Raw genomic sequence first — 11,444 nt, forward strand, 5'->3', positions numbered from 1 at the left:
TGAAAGGTGAAGCCTAGTGTGAATAACAAAATAATTTTTTTTAAATAAAATCGCAATACTTGTTCTGCTTGTTTGCATTATTTGACGTCATGCTCGTTTGGCACCGGATTTTGACAGTTTATTTGGCTCGATAAAAGTACCTCCGCTGGTCTATTACTACGAGAGTCTGTAGTTTCGGCAACCAAAAATATGTAAACAATCCAGAAGCACATCGGGTCGACGTCATAGCGTTCACACGATTCAATAGGAGTGGAACGAACAATATGACGAAAGCAAGTCGATTTATTCTGTGATCACTCACACCACTCATGTAAGATTCATCTTACGAATACCAAAGTGCACTCTTCGCTATACTTGTATTGAATACTTTACAGTGACGTCACAAATGAACTGAGTGTTCATTTTTGACAGTTCGCTTGTACTGTTTACATGGACTTAGAAAAATTCTTTACGATTTGCTTTGAGCGAATCTAGTCGTCCACAAATTTTTCTAAGTCCATGTAAACAGTACAAGCGAACTGTCAAGAAAAGTGAGGTTAGCTGTGTCAGTAAAGAACCTAATACACTACATTGACTGGCGCCCAGGTGTCAAAATCGTTGGAGTTCATCGGGGTCCCTATTATTGGCTCGAATCAAAACTCGTCGAAATTACAGACACTCTATACAGAGACTAGCTAAGTGTCAAAAAAATGCAGCCAAAAGGATTGTCAAAAAATGCAGCTAAACGAGCGTGAGGGTCTTGCGAGGGGATGTAAAGAGGGAAGCCCATGCAAAGCTTTTGGAATCTTTCGTTTACTAAGTTATTTTTCTGCTAGTTTTGGTAACTTGGAGTTTTGTAGAAACATCGTAAAAAACGATGTGGTGTAACCTTATTAGGGCATGTTCAGGTATGTTTCAGTTCTAGATTCTTAATTTTGCTTGCTGTCCCCAGAAGCAGTTTTAGCGGGTGCTCTAGTTAGTTTAAAATTCGTGTCTTTCCATGTCTTCAGCGTTACTAGACTCAAATTTATTTTTCCCCAGTCTATCGGGTCTAAGTATGGTGAATACTCTATGTATTTAAAACACAGTTCTAAACGTGTTTTAAAATCAGCAATGGGGGTGGGCGTAGCGTTTTGGTAAATCGATTGCCTTGTACGCAGCGCACCTGGGTTCGAGTCCCGACCCCGCACATAGGGTTAGAAATTTTTCATAAGATATTTTTCTAACCCGAAGAGGTGAATGACCTTAAGGTTAAAACCTCTATAATCGAAATAAAAAAATCAGCAAGAAATAGAACAGCGTCGTATAAGTTTTAAATTTTAAAACAAATCTGTTCGAAGTATAAAACAAAACGTTCTGCTTGGCAACGCTATAGCGAAATGTAAACAAGAATGATGAGGGCGGGCACAGTGCATTTGGTAAATCGGTTGCCCTTTACGCAGCTCACCTGGATTCGATTCCTATTCTAGCATATAGTGCTATAGATTTTTCTAACCTGAAAAAGAGACGGATGAAACGGCCAATTTCTTCACGAGCATGAAAACCGGTTTTCACCGAAAACTGACTGCATTTGTATTCAGTCTAGTTCAGTTATTTACTCATTAACGTCAATGTCTTTGTAGTGGAGTATGATCACAGCTTTGAAAACTGTTTTCACTGCGAAAACTGATTTTCGGTAAAACCAGTTTTGAAGTCCACGAAATCTACGACTGCAATTGAAAGCTCAGTGAAGAAATGGATTTGGTTTACATTTTTGTTCAAAACCAGTTTTCACGAAAATCTTACAGAAACTGGTTTTGACTGAAAACCAGTTTTCGGGAAAGTGAAAAACTCGACCGTAAGGGTTAAACCTCTAATTTCAAAAAAAAAAAAATACACTCAATGAGCAAACAATAGATATTTCGACGAGCTTTGATTCGACCCAATAATGGGGGCGTCGTTTTTATAATGTTGTCACATCTGTCACTGTCAGTATATACATTCCGTATCAGCTGTACGATACACTTCAGTACAGTGTTATAAATTTGCACTAATTCGACCATGCCTAAAATATGCATTCCGCGCCGCCAGTGTTACGGTTGATTACGGTTGGTCCTCTAAATCTTGTCCAAGAATAGAGGTTTCTTGTCAAAAAAAATTTATACTAAAATGCTTCCTTTTTTACCCCTGAGTCGAAATTTCATATTGCCGCGATGCTCAAGTGCCTCTAACTATTGAAAAAATAAAAAAAATCGGCAAACTGCTCATTTAACCCCATATGCTGGTGATCTATCTTGCCCCATTTCCCCATATTTTTACACCATTCGGATGAACTTCATGTGGGGAATTTGTCATCCCTTCATCTATAATGAAACAAAGATGCCAAATTTGCAAATACAACAGCAAATCTGCAGAGTTTTGAATTAAACTGCAGAATTTTTGTAGACTTCAGATATTTAGTAATACAAAGGCTTCACCATCCACTTGCAGCAAGTATTTAACATTTTGTATTATTTAATATATCATGGCACAATTTTTCTTGCGCAAGTATCTTGTAGTAGCTTGCAGACTTTTCAGATTTTTGCTGCATACTATTGCATAACTCGATCTGGCATCAATGACGCATCAATGATTCACTCAACACTGTCAAAAAATAGGAACCTCAAAGTCAAACTGCAGAAATAGTGGATACGTTAATAACACTGATTTTAGCCTGGCGCGGCACCGGAAATGACATCGGAAGTTTTGGGTGCATCTTCGTGGACTTGATTTGTAGGTGATATCTTTTTCTAGATGATAGTAAAATTAAGTGCACCGCATCACGCGCACCATGAGCATCCCTGGTAGAAAACAACTAGCCCGAAACTAGCAGATCGCAAACATTTTTCTTTCGGTTGGACCGATTAATCCATCTCCAAGACGCAGGATCCTCCCGACACGTAGTATTTTACAACCTTACCAATCGAACCTCGACACGCAGAGGATGGTACTTCCATAATTGACATAGAGCGACGTGAAGTAATCATGTGCACTTGAGCCCGTGACTGTTTTCATAGGGAAATGTTTCTCGTACTTCAACTTGTTTATTTTTCTCTTTACACCGCACATACATTATTATTGGTATATAATCAGCTTGATTTAGAATCAATCGCGTCAATTTTTCTAGTCCTAACTGCTAAGGATAAGTTTTTTTAGTGAGCCTATCCCACCTGTTCGTTTTTAATAACTATCAGTCTGTTGGATGCACCTACTAGACTAACGGACTACAAACTCGGTTTAGTTCTTGCATGCTATGCACAAACTCGTCCTTATCGAACATTGCATTTCCGTTCAACCATCGGAGTAACTCGTTTTGCCGTCGGACTGCTACAACCGTTTCAACTGAAAACAATTCTCGAGTTAATTTCTTGTGGTGCCTTACTCTCTATTTTTCATTTTCCCCACCGAAATTTTCAACAGCCGAGAACATCTGATTTTGTTCATATGGGATTCGACTGTTCCGCTCGATCGGCTTGGTTACCCCGCCACCCGCGTTCCAAAGCGAAAGTGGAGCAACGTCAACAGGTAATACATCTTGAATCTTTTCATCCTTATCTCCGTTCAGAATGACGGCTTGAATAGTCACAGCTTGTCGACCAAAAGTTTAACGATTTTCCAAATCGAACAAGAATTTGAGTTTTTGTACATTTTCGTGTCCGACGAAGCTTTCTCCACTATTTGCAACGTTTACCGAAACAAATCCGAACACAGTGCTTGGTAGATCTTTGGTAGTAGATTCCATCCACTAGTGTCGATTTCGATTGTAGTCGCAGTACTTGATGATAATAGAGGCTTTGCTCGTTCGCATGGCGTTCTCAAACTTACTTGCGTAAATTACTCTGTGTATTGCCATATGTTTACCATCACTCCCAGGTGAGTATCTCCTGCACTATGGATCTTAATCAAAGGTCAACATAGAAACTCCAATACTACGCCAGCCAGATTAAAATTCAAAACATTTCGCTCCCTCTTCTATTCTTGTACAATTCATAGGTAAATGTTGCAGCAGTCGGTTCATTATTGATTTGCACTACATTCAAACTGGCGATGAGTCCAGCATCGTTAATCTGAAAATTAAAATATATATTTTATTATTCGTACATAAGCCGGTGTCTGTGGTCAAGGGAGTAAGGTATAGATGTGACAATTGGGTAAAGTTAAATAAAAAAGTGAAGGTATGTACATATTTTGTTTTGAGGAGATTTCATTCATTTTCTTAGACATAATGTGAATTTAGTACATACTTCTAAACGCCAGCCGTTCCTTGATGGCCTCATCCTAATCAGTTAGATTAACAAAGAGAGCTTCCGCCACAATTTACCGCCGGCGGGGAGTAAAAATGATAGAATATGATTCAACCCTTACAGCGCTCCGGCCAGTAAAATAATTGAGAGGAATTTCCTTCCAGCAACAGTCCTTCTGCAGTACTTATGTTGATGTTCAAAATGTTCTGGTGCTGCTCGGAAATATATTCTGGAGAATCCTTTGTTAGAAGTCCGATGAGTTCGAAAACAAATTCTGCTGGAACCGGTTGGTCAACTTTCGCTGATCGAACACGACTAGTCCGACCAGCAAATCTCCTAACAGCTGGTTTATGTCATGGCCCTCATCCAGACAGTTGTACACCAAAGGCGTTGTTTACAGACTCTATTGTACACCACTGAGAAGATTTTGCACGACTAAAGTACGATTCACACGATACGTTAGACTTCCGTCACGGTACGGAACGTCAACATTAGTTACACGCAGTTAAATGGAGGCATTCACGGCACGTTTTGACGTACGGGACGTGTGAACGGGCACACGACAAACGCATTTAACTTATCCTGATGGAACGGTGTCGTATCGTTGACGTTCTTTTCTGTTGACGGAATCTGATGCATCATCTGAATCGGGCTTAACTGACTGAAAATGATTGTATAAAATATAATACACACGACATATTAGATCCCGTTAACAGAACAAAAAGCTAACGTTACGTCAGCGTTCCGTCAGGATTAGTTATATGCATTCACACATTCCGTGGGTTGATGTTGTATCTGAACGTATGTATTCCGTTGACATGCTGTACCGGTGACTGAAGACAGACGGATAGTGTAAACGACACTTAAGCCGGATGCATTCTTTAAGAATCGCTATAGGGGACTATAGTTGTGATTGCTTTAGTATTGCGAATTTTACCCCTAAATAGACTCACAGCAAAATAATTTTGTCACACGAAAATATGCTCGCACCGTATCTACCATCGTTTGATTGTTGCGGTGGCTAACAAAAGCAATATTTAACACCCTCTCTAGGATTGTGCATAAGATGTTCGGTTTGTTTATTTGCTGTCCCCCGTGCAGTTTAATGTGAGAATATTTATTTTACTGCTTTCAAAATGTGCAGGAATGTCTATCTACAGATGAAACGGGCAATACCAGTTTCCGGAAAACATCAAAAATTTCGAAACCTGCTGGAAGATTTTATGGAACATTGCAGAAATGCTAGGGCAGTATTTGTGTGGTTGAATATGATTCATTGAATTTGATTGAATTTCATTCGGTGGAGTTTGGTTTTTATTTAACAGCTTTGGCACAGTGCTGATAACCTAAACAGGTTAACGTATTTCCGGAGTTCTGATAATTTGACATGTATTTTTAGTCAATTGACTCTGAAGAACTCTAGCAACTTGCAAGCAACACAAACAGAAAACAAAGGTAGCAATGAATTCATACACGTAACATGTATGCGAAATAAACAAGTTTTTAGTTGAATCCTGACAACCAGTGACCGTTGGGGAAATGCCGGTTCTTTGGTTTGCTGCGATCGTTGACAATCTCAACAGTGTTTGATGTCAGCTTGTATCTTAAAATCGTCGAATTTGCGACCAATCCCTTAGCTTCGAACATTATGTTTCGTGACTTCATCGTAAACTGATTCACTGCACCATCGATAATCAACCGCTCCTTGTCGCAAAAGGACACAGTTGGGTTTTGCCCGGTTGGCTAGGTCGTTGGCAATGGCATTGTTTACAAAATGCCAAACTTGACAGAGTGAAGTTCATTCAGCTTATTAACTGTCATGAATGAATGTGGTATCGCGATTCACCACTTCATTTACAGTGTTCCCGACAAAATAATAGAAAATGTACAAAACAGTGCTGCCGAAACGTATATTTCGCCTCTCACCATTCTTGCATTGGTGAAAAAAATATTCAACATTCTTGCAATTTTCATTTTTCAAAATATCATAAAAAATCCAGGAATCGCCAAAAATGTCTCATTCAAACTAAAATGGTTATAAAAACATGATATCTTTCGAATAAAAATAAGAAAAAGAGGGGTTAGGTCTGACGAGAAAGGTCTATTGCCCGGAACGGGTAAAACCGGTACATCGCTCACCATCATAGTGTTTGTGCATCTTAGCGGCACCAAATAATCAACTTGAAGTGATCGGCAACAAATACCACCATATAACATTATTGCCATGCAGATGCATTGGGTTTTGACAAAGGTTTTCTAAACGCCTGTTTCCTTTCTGCGAAATCGGCCTGAAATATGAAATGTACTAAGGAGTAAAAGTGCAAGGTAATTTCTCATGACCGTCTGCACATTGATGTTCTTAGTGCCCAAAAGGAAATCACTGTATCAAAATTCTATTTAAATTTTCTGAATCTCCGAACGTAGCAAAATACCACTTGTTTCTTAAAGGCTGGCGTTAACCCGAAACAGCTCACATCAGCGGACTACATTTTTCTTGTAACAAGTAAACTTGAAATGAAAATTTGAGTGCTAAACACATATTTCGAGCTCATAATAGCTTCATCTGAATGAGCTTAGCATACTATGTCCGAATCCCCCCCCCCCCGTATACAGTACATAATAAAATCACATTTTTTAACAAAATACTACAGTAATTTTTCAATGTTCAGTAAATCATAATGTCAAGAAACGCATTTCTAAAGCAAATTCCCAGTTTTCGCAATAATAACCTCGTTTTATCCATTTAGTGGTGCAATTATCCTGTTCTAATTCTTGAGCTCAAGGATTGCTTGAATTTTTTCCTTGTTCTGATACTAGGTGTAAACCAACAGAATACCGTATTCAATAAAATTACAATTAAAAAATTGGTAATCATAAGACCGATCCGTATTAAATTTAACCGCAGTCTATGTATGGTTATATCAGTCTTATTCTTCATTATGACGGATTTCTTTCGAATGAATGCGATATGAATTCTCAATTCCGCGATGCGCTCGAAAAATCAATCCGTCGTAATGCAGAATAACACTTTTTCTCGGCTAATAGCGTTTTCGTTTTCACAAAGGTGTAGTGGTAAAAACTAAAATACCATAGTTTATGAGCATGGGTTTAGTCATCCCTGACGAACTGATGTGACTAATTCCGGCAAATGGTAATTTCTACTCGGACAGGGAAGATCGACGATGTATCCACAAAAATCATCCATGATCTAGACCTGCAAATATACGCTGCACTTTGGTGGCAATTTGAACATTCTTGTGACTTGTTAGGTATCATGTTGATACCGGTTCATATTCGAAATTCCTAAGCACTGAATCCGAAACCTAACCGCAACGCACTAATTCCGATACCTATAGTTAGATTGGAAATTAATTAATATGCAATGTGTATATTGTACTTTTCATTTGTCGAAATCAAAAAAAAAATCCGAGAAATCGATATGTCGTCAATTCAGAAACATGACAATTTCTCGCAGGGCATCAAAAACCGTACTAAATTCAAAAACTCGGTCGACTATATTTTCATTCATTAGTTTGTATTTGAATGTTTATTTGTGACGCATGCCTCTTAGCATTTATGCGTTATATCAGGCTAAGAAAATGTTACTCAATTTAATATACATTTAGGTTGAAATTTTTCCCCGAAGTAATTTTAATCCTGCCTAACTTTTTGAATCCCACCTAAACTTTTTTATCCAAAAACTAGCGGATTACCCATTTCTATTAGGCTAAGGAATTTTCGCGACTCCTAGTATAAAATATCGTAGTGCTTGCTACACAATACCAATCCTACACTAATACTCATTTTACCGTTTTATTTTTTTTTAATTCTACGAAAAGAATTTCTGTATCTGGAAAATTTATGAACATACTTTCATTTATTTATTACAGTATCAGATTCGGTGGAATCAACACAGGATCAATCTATTTTACCTGCCGTAACAGTTCCTCAAATTGTTTCCGTCATTTCAAAAGCCGATGCGTTACAGTCAGTAAGCACTGTTATGGACACCATAGATATGTATGCTGGGCAATTCATGAACACAGACGATGAGCTTCTAGATGCCGTTCTGGATGAACCTCGTAACAATGTTGAAACCACCTGGGAGACTTCTGATGATATTGCTCCTGCCTCATCTAATTCAACAGAGCGACTTGGTGAACCATCGTGCATGACCAAATACCGAAAAGTGCCTGACAACATGCTCATAGTAATGAGCGACGAATTTATCCAACCCTTCAAGCAGAGACAGGATAAAGAAGTGATCGACCAGGCTTGCAGTGCGATTGACGATTTTGAGAATCAATCCCCAAATACCAGTCAGAAACGTGATACCTCGGAGACTGTACACCTTCAAAAGAGTACCAAGAGACATGCCTCTACAAAGATGAAATTTCGTTGCTTTAATATAAATTGGACCAAAATTGGTGACCATCTTATGGGTCGTTTGCAAGTATTGGAAGAATTCAGAAAAAGTTATCCAGCCGTCTTTCCACCCGCCTCTATCCGTATTACTAAGACCGAATTGACTGGAGTAACTAATGCTGTGGTTGATCAGCTCCGTATGATTGACTCCCAGATCAGAGCAGAGACTATGGAGACTGTAGCACGTCAAATTTTAGAAAAGTTCTCGGGATTGGATTACACAGATGATGATGGTTTCGGAGCCGGCCAAGGTTTCGTGGAATTAAAGTACAAGATGATTAATCGCAATAATTACTTGAATCGTTTTGAAAATGTCCAGGCTTCAAGCTCGAAAGCTGTAACCAGTCTGAAGAAAAAACGAAATGCCCGAGCAGGAACACTCAAGGAGTATTGGGTGGAATCGTCAAACGAATGCGATAAGTCTATACATTCGCAATTGGTTCGTGATGAGCCGAACTTGTTGTCAAAGGAACTCCTGCTGCAATCGCAAGCATATGTAAGATTCAAGCTAGATCAGAAAATTGATACCGCGAAAATGTTATCACAATTTACCGTCCTTCGACGTAGATTGTTGCTGAATTTTCATTTTGAAAAGGCAACCGGAATGAACATTGGCAATTTTCGACGGTATTTCATTTCAAAAAAGGAAAAAAAATCATTCAATACTCGCTTACCTGCAAACCAAATCTAAATTTGAACGAGTCGTCAACTGATTATGACGTCTTGTTGTTTCTATGTTCTCTAGTAGGAGAGAAATTCAGCGAATTAATCATTCAAAAAGAAGTAAGAAGTCTTTTTAGTGTTTTAATCGTATAACATTCTAAGTTTTTGCTATTATATTATAGATAGGAACACGTATTGATGATATCATAATTGGCTGTTCAGGACCGATTCTGGTAGCAGTTGGTAAGTATACTAAAACAAATATAATAAACAATGGCTATAAGTAAACAGACGAAAGATTATCGAGCGTAAATAGCGCAACAAATGATGGTAGTGTGTAAACAACCAATATTCACTAGTATAGGGCTCATGATCGTTTTCCATGGGATTTCCTATCTTCATGGGACTGATTTGCGCAATTGGTGTTTACACACTAGCATAATTAATTGCACTGTTACTATACGCTGCTATAGTATACTACTTGATAACAATAAATTTAATTAAAATATTCTGAAGTTGCTATTAATACCCAAAAGATGTAAAGGTGAAGTGTGTTATACTTGTTTGTCTGTGATATTTGAAATATTTATACTAATGATGACGGGAAAGCAATTATGTAAGCTATTTTTTATTTCATTTCAGATATTGGAAATGCTAAGACCGTATACTATGTGTACGCAAATGAAACACGTTTGTCAGAGGGAACATGTGATGTGATAACGGCAATAGAGGATCTTTTTACCGTTTACTTTGTACATAACTTCATGTACCCCAAACCGATTTCGAAGTTTTTGGAACTGCTACAAGAATACTTCCTAAAACCAACTGAAAATGCAAATCACACCCTGAAAGTCTGAAAAATCGACTAGGGCCAAAATAGGTACATTTACCATAATAGGAAAATTTGCCCTGGTCATTTTATTTCCAATTTCTCCACGAATGAAGCTTAAATTCATGAAATAACGCAAAAAAAAGTTTGATTCGATTATCCGGAGTGAGATTTTTTTCAAATCCCCGGATAATCGAGTCCGACCTGTATATATATATATATATATATATATATATATATATATATATATATATATATATATATATATATATATATATATATATATATATATATATATATATATATATATATATATATATATATATATATATATATATATATATATATATATATATATATATATATATATATATATATATATATATATATATATATATATATATATATATATATATATATATATATATATATATATATATATATATATATATATATATATATATATATATATATATATATATATATATATATATATATATATATATATATATATATATATATATATATATATATATATATATATATATATATATATATATATATATATATATATATATATATATATATATATATATATATATATATATATATATATATATATATATATATATATATATATATATATATATATATATATATATATATATATATATATATATATATATATATATATATATATATATATATATATATATATATATATATATATATATATATATATATATATATATATATATATATATATATATATATATATATATATATATATATATATATATATATATATATATATATATATATATATATATATATATATATATATATATATATATATATATATATATATATATATATATATATATATATATATATATATATATATATATATATATATATATATATATATATATATATATATATATATATATATATATATATATATATATATATATATATATATATATATATATATATATATATATATATATATATATATATATATATATATATATATATATATATATATATATATATATATATATATATATATATATATATATATATATATATATATATATATATATATATATATATATATATATATATATATATATATATATATATATATATATATATATATATATATATATATATATATATATATATATATATATATATATATATATATATATATATATATATATATATATATATATATATATATATATATATATATATATATATATATATATATATATATATAT

At 34.6% G+C, this 11,444-nt stretch overlaps 1 protein-coding gene and 1 pseudogene across 2 annotated transcripts in view; one reads left to right on the plus strand and one right to left on the minus strand.

The window, feature by feature from the left end:
• Nucleotides 1-11,444, minus strand: part of LOC131682817 (homer protein homolog 2) — a 345,497-nt gene continuing 334,053 nt past the window's right edge. Inside the window, exons 9-10 of one of the 2 annotated variants that reach the window (XR_009304162.1) lie at nucleotides 3,403-4,064; nucleotides 1-3,339 (exon numbers count right to left, since the gene is read on the minus strand). The gene's annotated coding sequence lies outside the window, so the exon portion shown is untranslated. Of the gene's footprint in view, nucleotides 4,065-11,444 lie in introns of both variants that reach the window. The other variant, XR_009304161.1, reaches the window with a different exon arrangement.
• Nucleotides 7,981-9,669, plus strand: LOC131682815 (uncharacterized; annotated as a pseudogene).

The sequence above is a fragment of the Topomyia yanbarensis genome, chromosome 2, assembly GCF_030247195.1.
Source record: "Topomyia yanbarensis strain Yona2022 chromosome 2, ASM3024719v1, whole genome shotgun sequence".
Lineage (NCBI taxonomy): Eukaryota > Metazoa > Arthropoda > Insecta > Diptera > Culicidae > Topomyia > Topomyia yanbarensis.